This window comes from Pinus tabuliformis, chromosome 8 (genome assembly GCF_031772625.1).
Source record: "Pinus tabuliformis cultivar Carrire ecotype Pingquan chromosome 8, CPIR1, whole genome shotgun sequence".
In the NCBI taxonomy this organism is placed as follows: Eukaryota; Viridiplantae; Streptophyta; class Pinopsida; order Pinales; family Pinaceae; genus Pinus; species Pinus tabuliformis.
The window spans coordinates 1,504,265,479-1,504,283,534 of record NC_142294.1 but is presented as its reverse complement, the minus strand read 5'-3'; the positions used below and the strand labels follow the sequence as shown (position 1 = coordinate 1,504,283,534).

The following is an 18,056-nucleotide window of genomic DNA, read 5'->3' as shown; positions in this document are numbered from 1 at the left end:
TTACAGAGAAAAATATATTTATTATTGAAAACCCATGAAAATATGATTCAAGCACTATTACTACAATATTTTTTGAATTTTGTTTTGCCCAAATTCTGCCCATTTTTGGCTGTCGGGAAATTCGAAGGCTTCATGAAATTTGTTGAACGGAGGCTCTGACACCAAAATTTGTGCTTGTATTTGTAACCAAAATTGGCATGTGTCTTTGCAACTCAAAAGCCAGCAACAAATATAAAGACTAACATTAGGTATTAAATTAGTAGAGCTTGTATATGCTCACAATAGATAATTGCCCTGCCAAAATCTAACTATAGACATATATAAGGCTACTTATTTTTGGTGCTCAAAGGCCTGTTATCTTCTATAAATGATGACATACTAACATCCACTCAATGGTGTCTTAAATGCAAAGCATCTCCTTCAAACATGAAGATGAACTCTGCATCATAGAGAGAGATAAATGTGCTTCATAGTTTGTGAGCCATAGTCATGTCTCTTATTGTTTGTGCTACCATAATATGATTTTCTTTGCTCGGTGTGCACGGTATACTTGTACATTGGGCCAAAACTACTACCACCATTCTTGCTGACTACTATTTACAAAAAAAACTAGCTTTGAAATCTGTGAATTGACAGTTCTATAGTCAGCAAATGTGGCCACTAGTATTTGTTGTAATTCTAGGTTTGAGGTGTCTCACTTGTATTGGACTTCTTTGATGATATATAAATATTCAAAAGAGAGCTAGATTGCATATGGTTTGAGGTGTCTCATGTGTATTGGACTTCTTTGATGATCTAGAAATATTCAAAAGAGAGTTGGATTTCATATAGGGCATGGAATAATTCAATTATAATAGTATCTCATTGCTAGACCAACGTGAAGCTTGAACTAAGAAACCACAATTCCTATCATGCCATTTCAAAGTCAATCATTTGTTGGAATGTGTTAATGAGCTCAATTTGTCGTTTATGCAAAAGCCAACTAGGATGCAAGTTAAAAAAAGAAAATACGACTCTATATATTAATGATCAATGATGTGAGACATAAATCATATAAGCTTCACCTCACAACACAAGAATCTCCCACATATCATGGGCATATAGGACAAAACAAGCCAATATATATTGCACACTTCAACTTAATTCCAATCCATCTATTGGATTCCCTACACATTTTATCTGGTATAACATTGGGACAATCTCTAAATAATGGTCAGTTCTAGGTCCCATTCCCTCTTGGCTGACGTTCAAATTCTCTATTCAGAGCCCAGGTTTTCTCAAGCCTTTTTCTTGGTCTTTTTCATTGTTATAGATTTCAATTTCTTCAATTTCATCTGGAATCCTTTTCTTTCTTTAGGTAATATCCAATAAGATTCCTATTCCCTCTCTGGTTTCTTTCTATTTTCAATAAAATATTGGTACTTCCTTTGATTAATTTTCACCGCAAAAAGGGTTATCGTTAGCATCCCCCTATTTTGAGTGGTCATATTCTTTGGATAGTTCCAGCTTCATTAGCATCCCCACCTTCTAATGAGCTTCCAAGGAGTTCAATATTTTGTGAACTGAGACTATGCCATCAAGGATCTTGTGTCCTTCAATGAATCCTGTTTTCCCAGGGTTGATTATAATGTTCAGTAGTGGTTTTAGTTCGTGCACTATGATAGAATAGATGATCTTGTATAACACATTGCATAATTCCATTGGCTGATATCCACATGAATTGTCTTCTTCATGATATTTGAGAATCAGGGCCATGAATGTTGCATTAAGCTCGGATGAAATTTGTTGTATCTTGCAAGTTTCCTCCACTAGCGCCACAATGTTTGGCCCCATAAATAACCGGCAAGATTTACAAAATTTTGTCACATAATCATATTGTCCCAGAGATTTATTCTTAGGAATTTATTTAATTATGGATTATATTTCCTTTATTGAGACCAGTCACATTAAGCAGCATTTTTCTCTTTTATGATTATCTTGGAATTATTGCAATGATTTGATTGATGGTTTTTGTTCATTCCTGGTTCCCTTGCATCATGATATTCGAGAAATATGAGAGAATTCCATACTCCATGCCTTTATGATCTAATATCCTCTCTACTGAGCTAGCACAAAAGGAGAGAATGTTGTGGTGTCTATGATTAAGGATGGATTAGTGAAAGAATGTAGCATTTATTTCCCCTTATTTCAACCACTAGATGTGGGAATTTTGATGCCATAGTGTCTCTTCATGTTTATGTATTTTGTCAAGCTCATGAATAAATTCTCCTTATTCTATGGCTATATACTTTAATCTTTCTTCTATGGCTATATCCTTTGATCTTCCTTCTTTAATGATCTAATTCTATGATTCCTCCATTTTGGCCTATAGTTTCTTCTTTTCTTATATAATATCACAAAATTCCTCTTTTTTCCATGATTTGATTTTTAGTTTTAATTATTTAAGTTTCTTTTGTAATCTCCACATCCTGCTATTACCATAAAATTTTATTTCTCTCAACCATTATTCCGGTTTTCTCACAAACCCCATACTTCTCAACCAGAAACGTTCAAATATGAATGGGCATTTCTTTTTGCATTGCCTTCAAATAAATTTCTAGCCTGATGGGCCAATGATATAATAGGAATAACCATGGCTTCTAAGAAATCATCATAAAGGAGGATGTCCTATGTTACTAGAAAATGATCCATTCGACTTGTGATTTGGTGTTGCCCACCCCTGCAATTTTTCCAAGAGTGAATATCATTGAGTGTCTTGACATCCACTAGCCACAGATCCTGAATTATGTCATTGAACAAGGTAAAAGTTGGATCTAGTCTGTGAACCACTCCACTCTTCTTTGCCAGATCATGTATTGTATTAAAATCTCCACCAACTAACGAACTTGATTTATCTAATGAATCTTTGATTCTAGAAAGCTTCCTTAGAAAGCCTTATTTTTGGAGTAGGGTATGAGGACCGTATACTACTGTGAGGTTAATCCATGCATCCGAGCCTATACATCTAAATCAACCTATTAGATTGTTCATTGATCCTTACCAGTTATAGAAATCCACCCATATAGGATCCCAAACGATATCCAAACCTCCAGTTGCGCCACGGGCATCAATTGTGATAGTGAGACCATTTTTCCAATACTTAGCTAAGAATTTATCAAGCTTGTCGCTTGATAGTTTAATTTTTTTCAACAAAACAATCTTTAGGTTTTCTTTACTTATTTGCAATTTTAGGTGTCAGAGCTTACCTAGGTTTCTTAAGCCCTAATGTTCTAGGAGGTGATCTTCTTCAGTTAACTAATGAGGTGTGAGGGAACTAATTTATGAGTTGACTCATTTGCCTTGAATTCGGGAGGAACTACTTAGAAGTTTTGCGATCATACCTTCCTCATTCCACTAGTGCTAGTTCATATTGTGAGGAACTCTTTTGGCCATGTTCCTTACCAGTGAGGGCATGGTTTGGATCCCTGCCCCACTGGGATAATCTAATACACCATTGGTTGAATGGGTTCCATAAGTGGTCCACTTGGTTGGAAGGCATGTCATTCATATCCTCCTTTAACCAGACCCTAAAGAATTCAAGCATTTTGTTTCATCAAGATTGAGACAATATTGCTTCTCTTCTACTTCTAGGAGTTTTCTTGTTTGCACTAACACCTATTTAAATCTTGAATATTATTCCATATCCTCCAGAGTTTTCCATTTAGGATTGGTATTTCCTCCACCTGACATTGGTTGTGTTTCCTCCTTTATTTGAATAACCATTTGTGTGTCCTTTGGATCAATTGATTCGCTAGTCTCCATATTTCCAGGGGATGCAAATGATTTTTCCCCCAATAGTTGTTGAGCATTGCTAGGTTTTTATATTTATTGGACTTGTGTCACCATATCTTGAGGATGGTTCGAAGCTTGCAATATAGAACTAGGTTGAGGTACTAAAGTTAGACAACTAATCCTCAGGATTAAGCTTGGGTCAACTTGAGTAGTTATTGGAGTCTAAGAAGACCCGAAAGCTAATTTAAATGTTTCATGTATGTATTAATATGTATACATTGTACATCATTGATTGAGATAGTCATTTAATAAATAGTTTTTTTGGTTTTCAGTTTGATTGTCTTATAGTGGTATCAATTTGAGCCACAATTTTGTGTGGCCTTCTTTTGTGCTCATTGTTTTGGCTTGCCATGGTTTGTGTAAGAGGAAATCTGGGAAATGAAAAAAAATGTGATTAGTTCCATCCATAACTACTGTTGAGATCGTATAATAGATGTTGCGTATTGAAGGTGTGTACCAGATCATCATATGCCTAGTTCGGAGTTAACGTTTTTTCATAGCATGTTTATAATGATTTTTTTGGAGAATTCACACTAGGGTCATTAACATGTGGATGCAGATGAAGTAAATGAAGACAAATATATATAAAAGCTACACTAGTTTATATCTAGATGTAGACAATAATAATGGAGCAGAAGTGTGGTAGTTGGTCTGTAGTTTAGGCGCTAATATTTTGTTGGGGTTTTCTGTGAATTTCCACTAGGATTTGATCTACAGTGGGCCTCCCATCGTAGCGAAATTATATGACTTTATGCTATGGGACTCATCCCCTTGATTTCTAGCTTGGCGTATCTTCACCCTATGTCATTTCCTGGATATTTGAAGTGGAGTTTAATATAGTTGGATGGTGAAGAACAATAGTTTGTGTGTGTTTTACAAATGAATTATTTTGTAGAAATGATATGTTTTAATATACAGAAAGTGAAAAATGACTGAGTGGGACATACAGTGTTATGTTGTGGTAAATTTATTGTAAAATTGAGACTGATTATGCTACATTGACAAGATTTTGTGTGATTTAAGTTCTAGTATTTAGAATGCTTGAGGTTACAGTCATAGACTTATTGAAAAAATTTCACAAATTTTGATAGTGGCCTCCAAATTTTCTACACCATAAGCAACAAAACCCTCTCAGCTCTCAACAAAGACATTAATAATGAGTTCATATTGAGGATTGAAGCGTTTCAAGGTGAGACGCCAAGTTGGAATTTGCATGGATGGCTGTAGAAACAACCAGTAGTAACAATGTTTGTTTTTTATTTGAGAAGATAGATGCAGATCAGACTGACCATATTTTGGCACTTACTTGTTCAGACTGTTGTTAATGAAAATTAGATGGATATGTTTTCTTTGACGACCTTTTCTAGGTGAGTACCTCAAGTTTAGCTCCCACTTTGTGTTGCTAGGAGGGAGCCACATGTCATTGAATGAAAGTCAGAAAGGAAAGGCGCGAGCGTTTGACCAAAACAAATGAAAACACATGAATTCACAAAATTTCATGGAGTTGGAGTTGTAGAGAATTCAATGGAAATGATTATGAGCCGGCTAAAGGATTTGGCTGATAAGGCCCCTATTGTAATATATTGAAAATTGTTGAAGAAGAATTGTGAGCACTCTCTACTCTCTTTTGGACTTGGTGTTTCTATAGAATTCTAAGACAAATGTCCAGATGTGGTCCTCCTCTGCGCATTTAATTTATTTTTTTGCCTTTATGTGATTTGAAGAAATTGGAATTGGAAGAACACATTTTTTTCTTCAATTTCAGTAATAGAATATCAGGTAATGTGTTGAAGTACTATGTTTCGATGGTGCATGAGAAACTCTGCAAACCGTAACTCTTGGTGCTATTGTAGTTATGTTTTTTCTTTTGTTCTAAATAACATCTTAGACCTTAAATGTTCAAAATAGGTGCATGCTGTGAGTATCTTAGTGGTCATTAGATATTGTTGGCAATTACAGAATTTTGTTAGATATCATTGGAAATTGATATAATTTTATCTGATTTAGAAAGGTTGTTTGCCTGGATCAAGGGGCGTAGCATGTTATGAGAAGGTATTATGGTTGGAAAATTTTATATATTTATTTGGTATATTGAAGGTCACAAGTTCAAATCCTTGAAAAGATAATTTTAGAAGAATTTTTTGTGTTTTTTATCTCCAAATTTGTTAAAGTTGAAAAGTCAAAGTTTGAATTGAAGATTCGAAGTTAAATTTATGGTTTCAAAGTTTAATTAAAATTGTATCATCAATTTTGTAGATGGGTGCATGATCAGTTGTACCCAACACCTAGTTAAATCAACGTAAAATTGTTTGTATTGGATGCATTTTTAGTGGTAGCCGACACCCCCTTTTCAAAGTTGATTGCTAGAGAAAATGGCCAAACTCGATGATTTGTTACAGTTATTAAACAATTTAATGTCATCTACTATTCACAACTATGTCCAAGTCAGAAAGGACATGCTCTTTGACATCTATTCATGTTTGCAAAATGCTAAAAGAAAAATTGAATTCTGGGAGCTAGAGTTCGAGTTTTAGCGAGATGAACTACATGAATTACAAAAGATGAATTATGAACTTGTTCTTTTTCAGAACAATAGTTTGTTTGAGCCTGATCATCAGCAGAGAATGATTAGAAAAATGAAGTGATTTCAGTGGAAAATTTGGATGCATTTAGAAAGTCTTATATGAAACCTTTTATGAGACCATGGGAAGAAATTAAACACAATTAACATAGAACTTGTTTGGGTTATAACAAGGATATTCTAGATGTATATTTTCATATTTCATATCTTTTTAAACCTATACAATTCCAAAGTGCTGGATTTTTGGATGGTGTTGTTCCAGAACAAGTTGATCAATGCTAACAATGTTAAAGAGTTAGACATGTGAAAGATCAATGTTTTGATCTTCACCCATGTCAGCATTGTGGAAAGTGTAGTCACCATACAAATAGATGTTCCAAAAAGAATACTACTATAAAAGAGAAGCTAAATTTCAGATGGATTTTTTCTTGGGATTGGATGAAAACAACCAAGAAGATTTACAGGTCATACCGAAGAATATGTTCGAGAGTGATGACTAGCCTTGTAGTAATGAAGAATACTTCTCATCATATATCCGACAAGGCGAGAATTGTTGATAGTTTGCTATATGTTGAAGTTCGAGATGTCAAGTGAGCTTGAGCTAGAGTTGAGTTGATTGAGTTGTTTGTGAATGAGCACTTCCATATTTGGAATTGGTTGAGGAACTGCTGAAATAATTCCAAAATTTTTGGTCATCTTAAAACCACATTGTTTAATTGTTCTGAGAATTGTTATGAAGGTTCTAGACTTGGTGTTGGTTGAGACCTTGAGTTCTCCCATATTGGGTTGTGGTCATTCTTAAAGACCATTTCTCGAAAGACATTCAACTCTTGGTTGAGATGCATTTTTTGAGTTTTGAACTCTCATTCTTGGACTTTGTTACATCCCTTCAGATTAAGGGGGGAATGTTAGACAACTATCTTCGGTTAGTTTGAGTAGTTATTGGAGTCCAAGAAGACCCGAGAACTCATTTAACTATTTGTTGTATGCATTAATATGTACACATTGTACATCTTTGATTGAGATAATCATTTCACTGAGAGGCACATTCTACAACCCAGTATGATGTGTAAGCATGTCTGTTTATCATCAAATTTGAAATTTTTCTCATGTCGGCCAAAATAAAAAAATAAAAGTCTAAAAATAAAAACAATTTATTTATATTTTTATATAGTTATTCAAATTCAACGTATATGATAAAATAACTATTAAACACATAAGATAATTGTATTGTAATATTTTTTCATATACATTGAATTTTAATGGATCATAAATTTACCTACAACAAAAATTTAACACATTAAAATTCCAAATTTGGTAAATTTTTAAACATCTTTACTATTTACTAAAGTCAATATCATTTCATAAAATAAAATAAAAAGGTTATTTCAACACAAAGAATCGAAAACCTTGCTCCTAAATTTTTTAATATTTCTTTTAATTAAATATTTGTAAAATGAATCAAGGTAAACCATATCCTATGGATATATTAAATCCATAAAGACATAAATATTTCCAAATCAAAGTTATAATATTTGAATTTTTTTTTTTATCATGCTATATAAAAAATATCATTAAATCTAATATTAATATTAATATATTAAAATATTAATATTATAAATTTAATAAATTAGGGTTAACACAATATTAAATTTGTTATATTATAATATGTATTAATATGTCATGATATATATTAAATCTAGATATATATGGGAGGGAAGAACAAAGGCAAAGTGATAGAGGTGGAGAGATAGAGGGAATGAGAGAAAGGGAGATAAAGGGAGAGAGAGGAAGGATGAGAGAAGACTTGCGAGACATGAGGAGAGAGGCAAGAAGAGAGAGATAGGGAGAGGGAGAGATAGATATATATGTAGGAAGAAAACATGTATTTTTGGGGAGGGGGTAGGTGAGTTAGAGCGACAAGGAAGGAGAGATGGAGGGAGATATAGATATAGATGGAGGGGTGAGAGAGGGAAGAATAATTCTTGCACTGGATGCATTAATTTCAGTGTAAATGGTTATTTCTAATCCTATTTGATTTCTTACATTGAAGGAGATAAACTAAAGGACATGTGAGAGGAGGAATGAAGAGAGAGAGAAGCAGAGGAGTGAGAGAGGGAGAGAAGGGCAAGAGAGAAAGAGGGAGACAGAAAGATGGATGGGGGAGAGAGGGGGAGAGAGATAAGGATTGAGGGAGGGAGATAATGAGAGAAAGCGTGAGAGAGAGAGTGAGAGAGAGACAGAGAGACAGAGAGAGATGAGAGAAGAGAGAGGGAGAAAAAAGAGATGGATTTGAATGGGGAGAGAGGGAGGGAAGAAAAAATACATACAAAGAGAAAAGCTGAGGGAGAGAGAGGGGGTGAAAAGCAAGATATGGAGAGAGAGAGAGTGTGTGTGTCTATGGGGGTGAGATAGGGAGAAAAAGAAGGAGATTTGGAGCGAGATATAGATGGAGGGGGGAGAGAGGGAAGCATATTTATTGCACTAAACACATTGAATTCATGGTAGATGGTGATTTCTAATCCTATTTTATTGCTTGGACTAGATCCATTAATTTCAGTGTATGCTTATTTCTCATAATATTTGATTACTTGCACTAGTTGCATTGATTTCGGTGTAGATGTTGATTTCTAATCCTATTTGATTTCTTGCACTAGATGCATTGATTTCATTGTAGATGTTTTCTAATTCTATTTGATTTCTTTCACTAAATACATTGATTTCAGTGCAGATGTTGATTACTAATTCTATTTGATTGCTTGCACTATATGCATTAATTTCGATGTAGATGGTGATTTCTAATTCTATTTGATTGCTTCCACAAGATGCATTGATTTCAGTGTGGATTGTGATTTCTAATCCTAATTGATTGCTTGCACTAGATGCATTGATTTTAGTGTAGATGATGATTTCTAATCATATTTGACCGCTTTCACTAGATGTATTGGTTTTAGTGTAGATGTTGTTTTCTAATCGTATTTGATTGTTTGCACTAGATGCATTGTGAAATGTAGATTTTGATTTCTAATCCTATTTGATTGCTTGCATTAGATTCATTGATTTCAATGTAGATTTTTTTCTAATATTATTTTATTGTCTACATGAGATGCATTGATTGGAGTCTAGATGATTATTTATGATTTGTTGTACATTAACTTAAAGTGATTGTATTAGCAATCTGCATTGGTTTCAATGTAAACACAAAAAAACGATTGACAATTTGCATTGATTTTTGTGTTATAGTAATTCAGCTTATTAATATTGGAGAGCAAGAGAGACAATGTATGATGGTTATTACAATAGTTCGAGCTAAAGAATTGAATGGTTTACCATATGAAAAGATGGAAATGCTAACAAATAATTTAAATATTTTGTAAGTCTGACCACTCATTAAAAAAATCAAAATTACATTATTTCTTGAATTTTGCAAAACAAACTATAGATAAAAGAAAACCGTCAAAATATTTTGAAGGAAGTAAATTATTTCCAACATTAGCAATGAAACAAATGATTTCAAGTGTGATATTGATGCAATAAATTATTAAAACTACTCTTCATAATATATTTAGTAATACATGGAGGGAAACTATTAAGAATTATTAATTATCAAAAGTTGTGATACCTAAAATTAAATGAAATATATGTGCAGTATCAATGTTGCAAACTATTGACAAAATTGTCTCATTTCTTCATCACCAATTAATTACTGATAGACAATTACAGACACATATAGAAATATAACACAACAATTGTAACATTCACAAACATTTCCGTCCAAATCCAAACACATAAACACACAAACCACTCAAAGCATCCAAACATAGATGTACAAACCTTTCAAGGTAAACAACAAAAACAAAATTAAAGATGAGAATGATACAATCATGTCAAGCAAAGAAAACATAATGTAAATTTCAAAGTATGAATTTTACCTCAAACATATACATACTAATGATAATCTAAAAATGTGTTATTGTTACCCACAACTGAACCAGCCTAGATCCATCTAACTCTGGGTCTATCATGCACCGAGAGGGATCAAATCCCTCGAGGTGTGAACCTTTCCTCAAATTCCACACTCCAAAAAGAAGGCTTGCAATTTGATCCCTCTGGACGCATGATAAATCCGGATTTAAATAGATCTAAACTGGTTTAATATACAATTTATTTGATTTCTAGTTTGATTTTTTTACAACCAAAAGGTTCGACTGAGGTTTAGATCACTTTCCTTTCCTTTCTCCTACCTTCTCGAAACTATCTTCGTCTTTTTTTTTTCTTTTTTCTTTTTTCTTGTTCCTTCGCTATCCTAAGAAAGAGTTTTCGAATAAGTAGCCACATTCATGGCATCGTCTTTATTTGAAAGACACATGCTCGTAATCTAACGGATGTCTTTAGATTGAATCGTGATACTCCAGATCTATTGATTTTACGAGTGGCTGCGAGAGGTTCATGTGAATGCATATCCGGGCATATCCTACATGTCTCCTCCTTTTAGTGATTTATGAGATCTTGACCAACTAGAAATCTTGTGGTAGAAAGAATATGCAAACCCAAACTGGGGCTCCCATATATTGTTCTTTCTCTGGTAAGCATGCTCGCTGAGTCTTACGTGGGGTGGAGGTTGATTAAAGCCATGTGTTAAACTTCACGATTCTTTTCAATGATTCTTTCATGGTCTCTTTTCTAAATATCTAGTAAACAAGTGATATGGATTGTGTGAATCACGTGATTGCGGTGACACGCTATCAACCAAAGCAAACCATTTGATTCCAATATGACAGGTGGTAATATAGTTGATATTTTAAATTAAATATATTATTCTCTGATTTGAAACTCAAAAGGTTTGAATGCTTTTCATATATCATCCCTTGGATGATGTATTGAACCAGGAATATTCTCTTAAATCAAATAATGTCAGAGCATTTATTTGAAAATCAAAATTCCTTAAAAGCATCATTATTATATTATTTATATAATGATAATAAAAAAATATTATAAAAAATATAAAATTATTTAATATTTCCATTGAAAATACAAAAATTGCATATGAACTTGTACTCAGCGAGTCAGCACACAGTTGACTAAAGAAAGCAAAGGCATAGTCGATGTTTAAGTAGGGTCGTCTTAAACAAACACGCGAAACAAAAAAGAGACAAAAACCGTGGATTCACCGTGCGTGAGCGATCCAAGTCTCCTTAGGGCTGTGACAAGAACTCTCCAATTCATTTGACAAAACTTAATTGAAATGTATGCTTAAGAAAAACCGAAATTCCCAAAACTCATTGACACATCAAAAAAAAATTATTCAGATTATTCATCAATACAAATGGTGGAAATATCCAAAAATGCACACACGTTGCAAAATTTCTAATACGTAGATTTCAAGAAATTCAGATTGTCTCCTTTCCTTCAGGCCGCTTATGATCTGATGGTAGACTTATTGGCCTGTCGCTAATTATTGGTACCTTCGCACAGAACTACGTCAAGGTTACACAGACTACTATGGCTCCCTAAATTATTACTCAGAATGAGTATGACGCCCAGACAGATCTAATAAGGTTTCTCTCTGTAAGATTTTTGAGATACACAGATCTAGATCTGCAAAACAATAAACAAGCTTGCAAGAGAAGGAAGGAAGCGAGCAAGAATTGAGAAAAGAATGAAAAATTGATTCTACAATATTAGTTTTAGAATAAATACATAAAAGCAACTAAGTTAAGCTTAGTTGTACATGAAATAACTAAATCTAACTAAAGCTAGGTGTGATTTATCTTATGTTAATGTGTACATGTGCCACATGCAAGCAATAAGTTAACTGGAGCTAATCTAGGTGCATGTACACCGTCACAGCTAGTCTAAGTGCATGTACACCAACACCCCCCCTTAAGCATAACTTAGGTGAGTGTGATGCAAAATGAATGAGTCCCGGCAGCACGGCCATTTTAGGTACCCATATGCAATGCATAAAAAGGAGGAAAGAGGGAAAATCCAGTGGGAAGAAAACCCCCCCTCAAAATATAATGCAAAAGTAGAGAAAAGACAACTGCTAGGCAGTCGTGTCCTTCACCCCGAGACGATCTCGCAGGAATCGAAACTTCTGCTCAGTGAAAGTCTTGGTGAAGATGTCAGCAATCTGCTCGGAACTAGGACAGTACTGAAGATCGATGATCCCATCGTGAATGAGTTCTCTAATGAAGTGCATGTGGATCTCGATGTGTTTGGTATGCTGCCGCTGCACTGGATCTCTGCAAAACTTTAGCGTACTTTGATTATCGCACCAGATGACAGTTGGATGATGGACACTAATCCCAAGCTCAAATAGGAAATGTTGTAGCCAAATTGCCTGAATAGTGGCATTGACTGCTCCTCTATACTCGACCTCTGCTGATGATAAAGCAATGGCAACCTGCTTCTTACTTGACCAACAAATTGGGCCGATCCCAAACTAAGTACATAACCGGAAGTAGACTTGCAATCAATGGTGTCGCCAGCCCAGTCTGAATCTGTGAACCCGATGAGATTCAAAGAGCAATTGGCTGCATAATGAATCCCATAGGTGATTGTCCCCTGGACATATCGAAGGATGTGCTTTGCAGCATTCCAGTGTAACTCATGTGGCTCCTGCATGTATCTGGAAACTGCTCCGACAGCATAGGAGAGATCAGGACGGGAGTGAGTGAGATAAAGAAGACTTCCCACAAGCTCGCGATACAATGTTCAATCAACCAATGGTGTGTCTTTGCCATTCTCAAGCTTTATCCCTGATAAGAAAGGTGTGGCTGCTGGCTTACAGTCACTCATGTGAAATCGTGCCAAAAGATCTCTGGCATATTTTGGTTGAGAAATGGTAATGCCAGAATCATGCTGATGGATCTCTAGTCCAAGGAAGAAATTTAGCAAGCCCATGTCTATCATAGAAAACCGCTTATGCAATGCAGTTTTGATGTTAGTAATGACAGAAGTTGAACTACCCGTTATCAAAAGATCATCTACGTAGAGTACTATGATCAACAAGGAGTCAATTTTCTTCAGAAAATAAACATTGGAATCAGATTTGCAGCGTACAAAATTTTGAGATAACAAATAAGAATCCATCTTTGCATACCATGCTCTAGGTGCCTGCTTGAGGCCATAGAGAGACTTCTTTAGTTTGCATACCAGAGATGAATTCTGCATGTATCCCGGTGGCTGCTCCATGTAGATTTCCTCCTCGAGGTCACCATGAAGAAAGGCATTCTTCACATCCATATGATGCACCTCCCATCCTCTTGCTGCTGCAATGGAGAGAGCTAGCTGAATGGAATCCATTTTTGCCACTGGAGCAAAAGTCTCATCATAGTCAACACCATGTACTTGCTGAAAACCTTTTGCTACCAATCGTGCCTTATATTGACTAACTTGGCCATTTGATGCTTTCTTGGTCCAGTAAACCCACTTGCACCTCACAAGTTTACGATTGGAAGGTAGCGGAACCAAATCCCAAGTCTGGTTTTCAATGAGAGAGTTATATTCCTCATCCATGGCGGCTTCCCATTCAGGATGCCCATTTGCTTCTGCAAAAGTTTGTGGATCAGATCCATGCATCATATAAGCATGCATGGGCATGGATGTCTCCATAGCTAAGAGTGCTTGCAGATCTTCCTCAAACAGAGGGATAGAGGAAGGATCATCAAGGATATCACTCATGCTGTGCCATTTTTATGTTGAAGGTGGTCGAGAATCTTCCGAACTACATGCAGAAGTATGATCTTGATGTTCAACAACTGGTGGTCTAACAGGGGTCACAGGAAAAGACTCATCTTCATCAGAATGTTGGTCTGAAGTTTCATCAGCATACTCATCAATGAGTGGTGATGAAAATTTGGTAACAAGTTCATCTACTGGTGCATGCAAAATATCTTCGTCAAACTTTACACTCCTTTCCATAAAGGGCTCTTCAGTGTGGATATCAAGCAATCTGTACCCTTTGAATTCATCAGAATATCCAACAAACATGCATGCTTTGCTTTGAGGCTCCAAAGCCTTTCTCTTCTATGGAAGAATGCGGGCCCATGCTCGAGATCCCAAAATGCAGAAATGACTAACTTCAGGTTGCATGCCAGTCCAAGCCTGAAAAGGTGTTTTTCCAGTAACAGATTTATGAGGAGATCTGTTCTGGATGTATGAGGCACAATTAATAGCTTCGGCCCACAATTTCGATGGAAGAGATCTTGCATGCAACATGCAATTAGCCATCTCTTTCAAAGATCTATTTTTCCTTTCAGCCACGCCATTTTGCTGTGGAGTGTAAGGAACTGTATGCTGCAACTGTATGCTTGCTTCATCATAAAGATTCTTGATATCTTTGTTGACATATTCTGTCCCATTATCTGTGCGGAGTATTTTGATGCGTTTTCCAGACTGATTTTCTGCATGCGCTTTGAAAATCTTTAGATGTTGAAAAACTTCAGACTTGAGTTTCAAGAAGTAAACCCAAATGAATCTCGTGTAATCATCTATAAATGACAACACATATCTTGCTTTGCTCATTGAAAGCACCAGAAATGGACCCATGAGATCCCTGTGTACAAGTTCCAAAGGTGAAGAGGCTCTCCATGCATGCCCCTTCTCGAATTTTTCTTGTGGATGCTTTCCAAGAGCACATCCATTACAAACACCATCTGAAAATTCAATGGTTGGCAATCCTTTGACCATCCCTTGCTTACTAAGTTGTTGCATATATCTTAAATTCAAGTGCCCAAATCTCTCGTGCCAAATCCTACTTTCTTCATTTGCATGCGTAAGTAGCAAAATAGAATTTGATTGAGGAACAAAATCAAAATGTATACAGACGAGATTGATCATTTACCTTGCCAGATGCAATCTTCAAATTGGTTTGCATGTCATAAATGCTCATGGAATATGGGGTAAATTCCACTTTCCTTCCGCTGCCTGTGTGTGTCATCTGATACACTGAGAGAAGATTCACAGAAAGCCTTGGAATATGCAAGACATTTTCAAAACTTCCATCTTCGAATTGCACTCTTCCTTGTCCAGTTGCTGCAATTGCAGAATTATCCCCCATGAGAATGGGAGGACCTGAGTATGCTTGTAGAGAAGAAAAGGATTCCTTTGAAGAAGCCATATGATGTGAAGCTCCTGAATCGATGATCCATTCTTGTGGTGCAGAATGACAATCAAAGCATGCCCGTTAGCTCTTGGATCTGGTGCTTTTTCTCCAGACTTCTTCTTAGCATTCTCAGGAATGTGCTCTCCAAGATTGTGTTGCTGGAGTGTCTGCGGCATAAGATCTATAGTCTTCTTCATGCATGCAGATTCAGGATGAAAACCACGTTGGCAATAATTGCACATTGATTGCCCTTTCGTTCCTTTCCTTTCCTTTCCTTTGAGCCAGATGATCCATCAGGGGGTTTGGGATGTCCTCCCTTTCTTGGATCAGGATCCTTCTTCCCTTTTCCTTTCTGATGGTCTTTGGAATTTGCCTTTCCTTTTGCATGCACAGTAAGTGCATGCGCTTTGGAATTTTTAAGTGTGCCCATTTTGATGAGCTTATCTTGCTCATGCATCAAAGACTGAATAAAAGAATCCAGTGAGGGCATCTTCCAAGCTGCACCAGTTGCAGATCTAACTGTGTGGAATGTAGAGACGAATACTGCATACTCTGGACCAAGTTTTGATAAAATGGAAAGAATCAACTGATTTTCTTGCTTGGATTTGTTGATCCCACATCCTTTCAGCTGAACCAACAAGGCTTTATACCTTGTGAAAAAATCTTGAATGTTCTCAAAGTTTCTCTTATCTAATGAGTTTAACTCATTTTCGAGAATGTGACCTTGCATTTCATCCTGTTTTCCAAACAATCCTTCCAAAATTTTCCATACTTCATTTGGAGTTGAACATGACTCAACATGAAATAGCAGTTCCGGAGAAATAGATAAACATAGGATGCCGAAGGCCTCGTCCATGCGATTGAAATATCTTGTTTTTTCCATTGCCGATGTTGGTTCAACTTCCGTTTCCATGGTTATTCGAAATAAGCCTCTACTTCTGAGATGAAGTTGAATCTTTGGCTTCCATTCGAAATAATTATATGGAGTGAGAATTGCCGATTGTGGAAACTCCAATTTAGACTTCATTCTTTGTTGTTGCTTCAATCTTCTGAACCTGCAAATAAAATTGATTGTGCACTGATTACAAATCCCTGTGCTCTGATACCATGTAAGATTTATGAGATACACATATCTAGATCTGCAAAACAATAAACAACCTTGCAAAAGAAGGAAGGAAGCTAGCAAGAATTGAGAAAAGAATGAAAAATTGATTCTACACTCTCCAATGTAGTTTCCCGGTGGAAAGTAATTGCACGTCATGAAAATCTGACCGTTGTAGCAAACAACCCTTGCACAGCCCAGGCTTCTGGAGTTCTTCCACACTATCTGTGTGTAGTGGCCACACATCTCATCTCCGATGCACGAATTAGTTGTATAGTCGCAATACTTTTTCTCGCTCACCCAGGCAAAAACTGCATCGTAGGGCTGCCAATTCTTTCCACTTCCCCAGAATATGTTCTCCCCGTACGGACCATACGAATGCCTCAGTTCACAGTCACCGCGCCTCTGCTCTGCCCACCACTGTGCATAACCAGCAACATTCTCATCCCATACCAGTGGTGCCTCTCCGAGCTGAGCCCTGGTCTGGTTCTGAGGAACCAAAAACTGTTGGGCTAAACTGCTTTCGTATGCCGTTGTTTTGTTGAAACTGAAAACCTTGCGTGGTGGTGGAGGGTGCGGTTCTGCCGGCGGCCATGATGCATCCACAACAAAAGGAAGCAGCAGCAAGTAAAGTAGACTCATGCAGATGACAATATTTAAAGAGACTCTTCTCATCGTTATGTGCATCGTTCAGTCAATCTGCTGTCCCAATTCGAATGAAATGCACTGAAATGTTCAAGGTATGCAGGTACAGTTATAATACTATTAGAATCCTTGGAGATCTAGAATGTTGGTGGTGTCCGACAACTGAGCGAACCCAGAAAACTTCCATCCATGTTCGAACGTGGATAACCGTCGAAACGATTCCTGAATCTTTGTAGCCTTGTAGGTACTCTGTATTGAACCTACTCAGTAGATAATTAAATCAGGAAGTACAAATCGAAAACCAATAGCTCAAACCCAACGTGCACTACGTCCTTACACGACGAGGTTTGTTTGTCCCACCGGCCTTTGATTCGACGTTGAGGCTACCGTCCACATATAAATCAGAATAGAAGTCAATCACGAAATCGCTCGGCGTCTATTGAGAATAAAGTATCTTCCAAACAACCTTACACAAGTATAAAAATAATTTAATATATCAAAATAATTTAGATTCCTTCTTATACTTCTGATCCGAAAGCTACACTAACTTCCCAAAACGAAAAGTAATTACTTAAATTTGCATGTTTTTCTAAGAATGGTAGTTACGAAAGAATATAGTAATATGTACAAGTTTTGAAATAAAATATCTTCCGTCGTGGACTTATAGAGAACCTCAGTATACTATATTTCTCTCTATTCTAAATATTTTTATTCCAAAATGTACAATCACATTTATAAAATTATGATGTGTTTTTACAACAATATACATTTCCATATAAGCATGAGAT

General features: G+C 36.1%; 1 pseudogene; it reads right to left on the bottom strand.

Moving 5' to 3' along the window:
- LOC149241554 (pathogenesis-related protein PR-1 pseudogene) overlaps nucleotides 1-17,298 on the bottom strand; it is a 68,996-nt pseudogene extending 51,698 nt beyond the window's left edge.
- Between the last annotated feature and the right edge of the window lie 758 nt (nucleotides 17,299-18,056).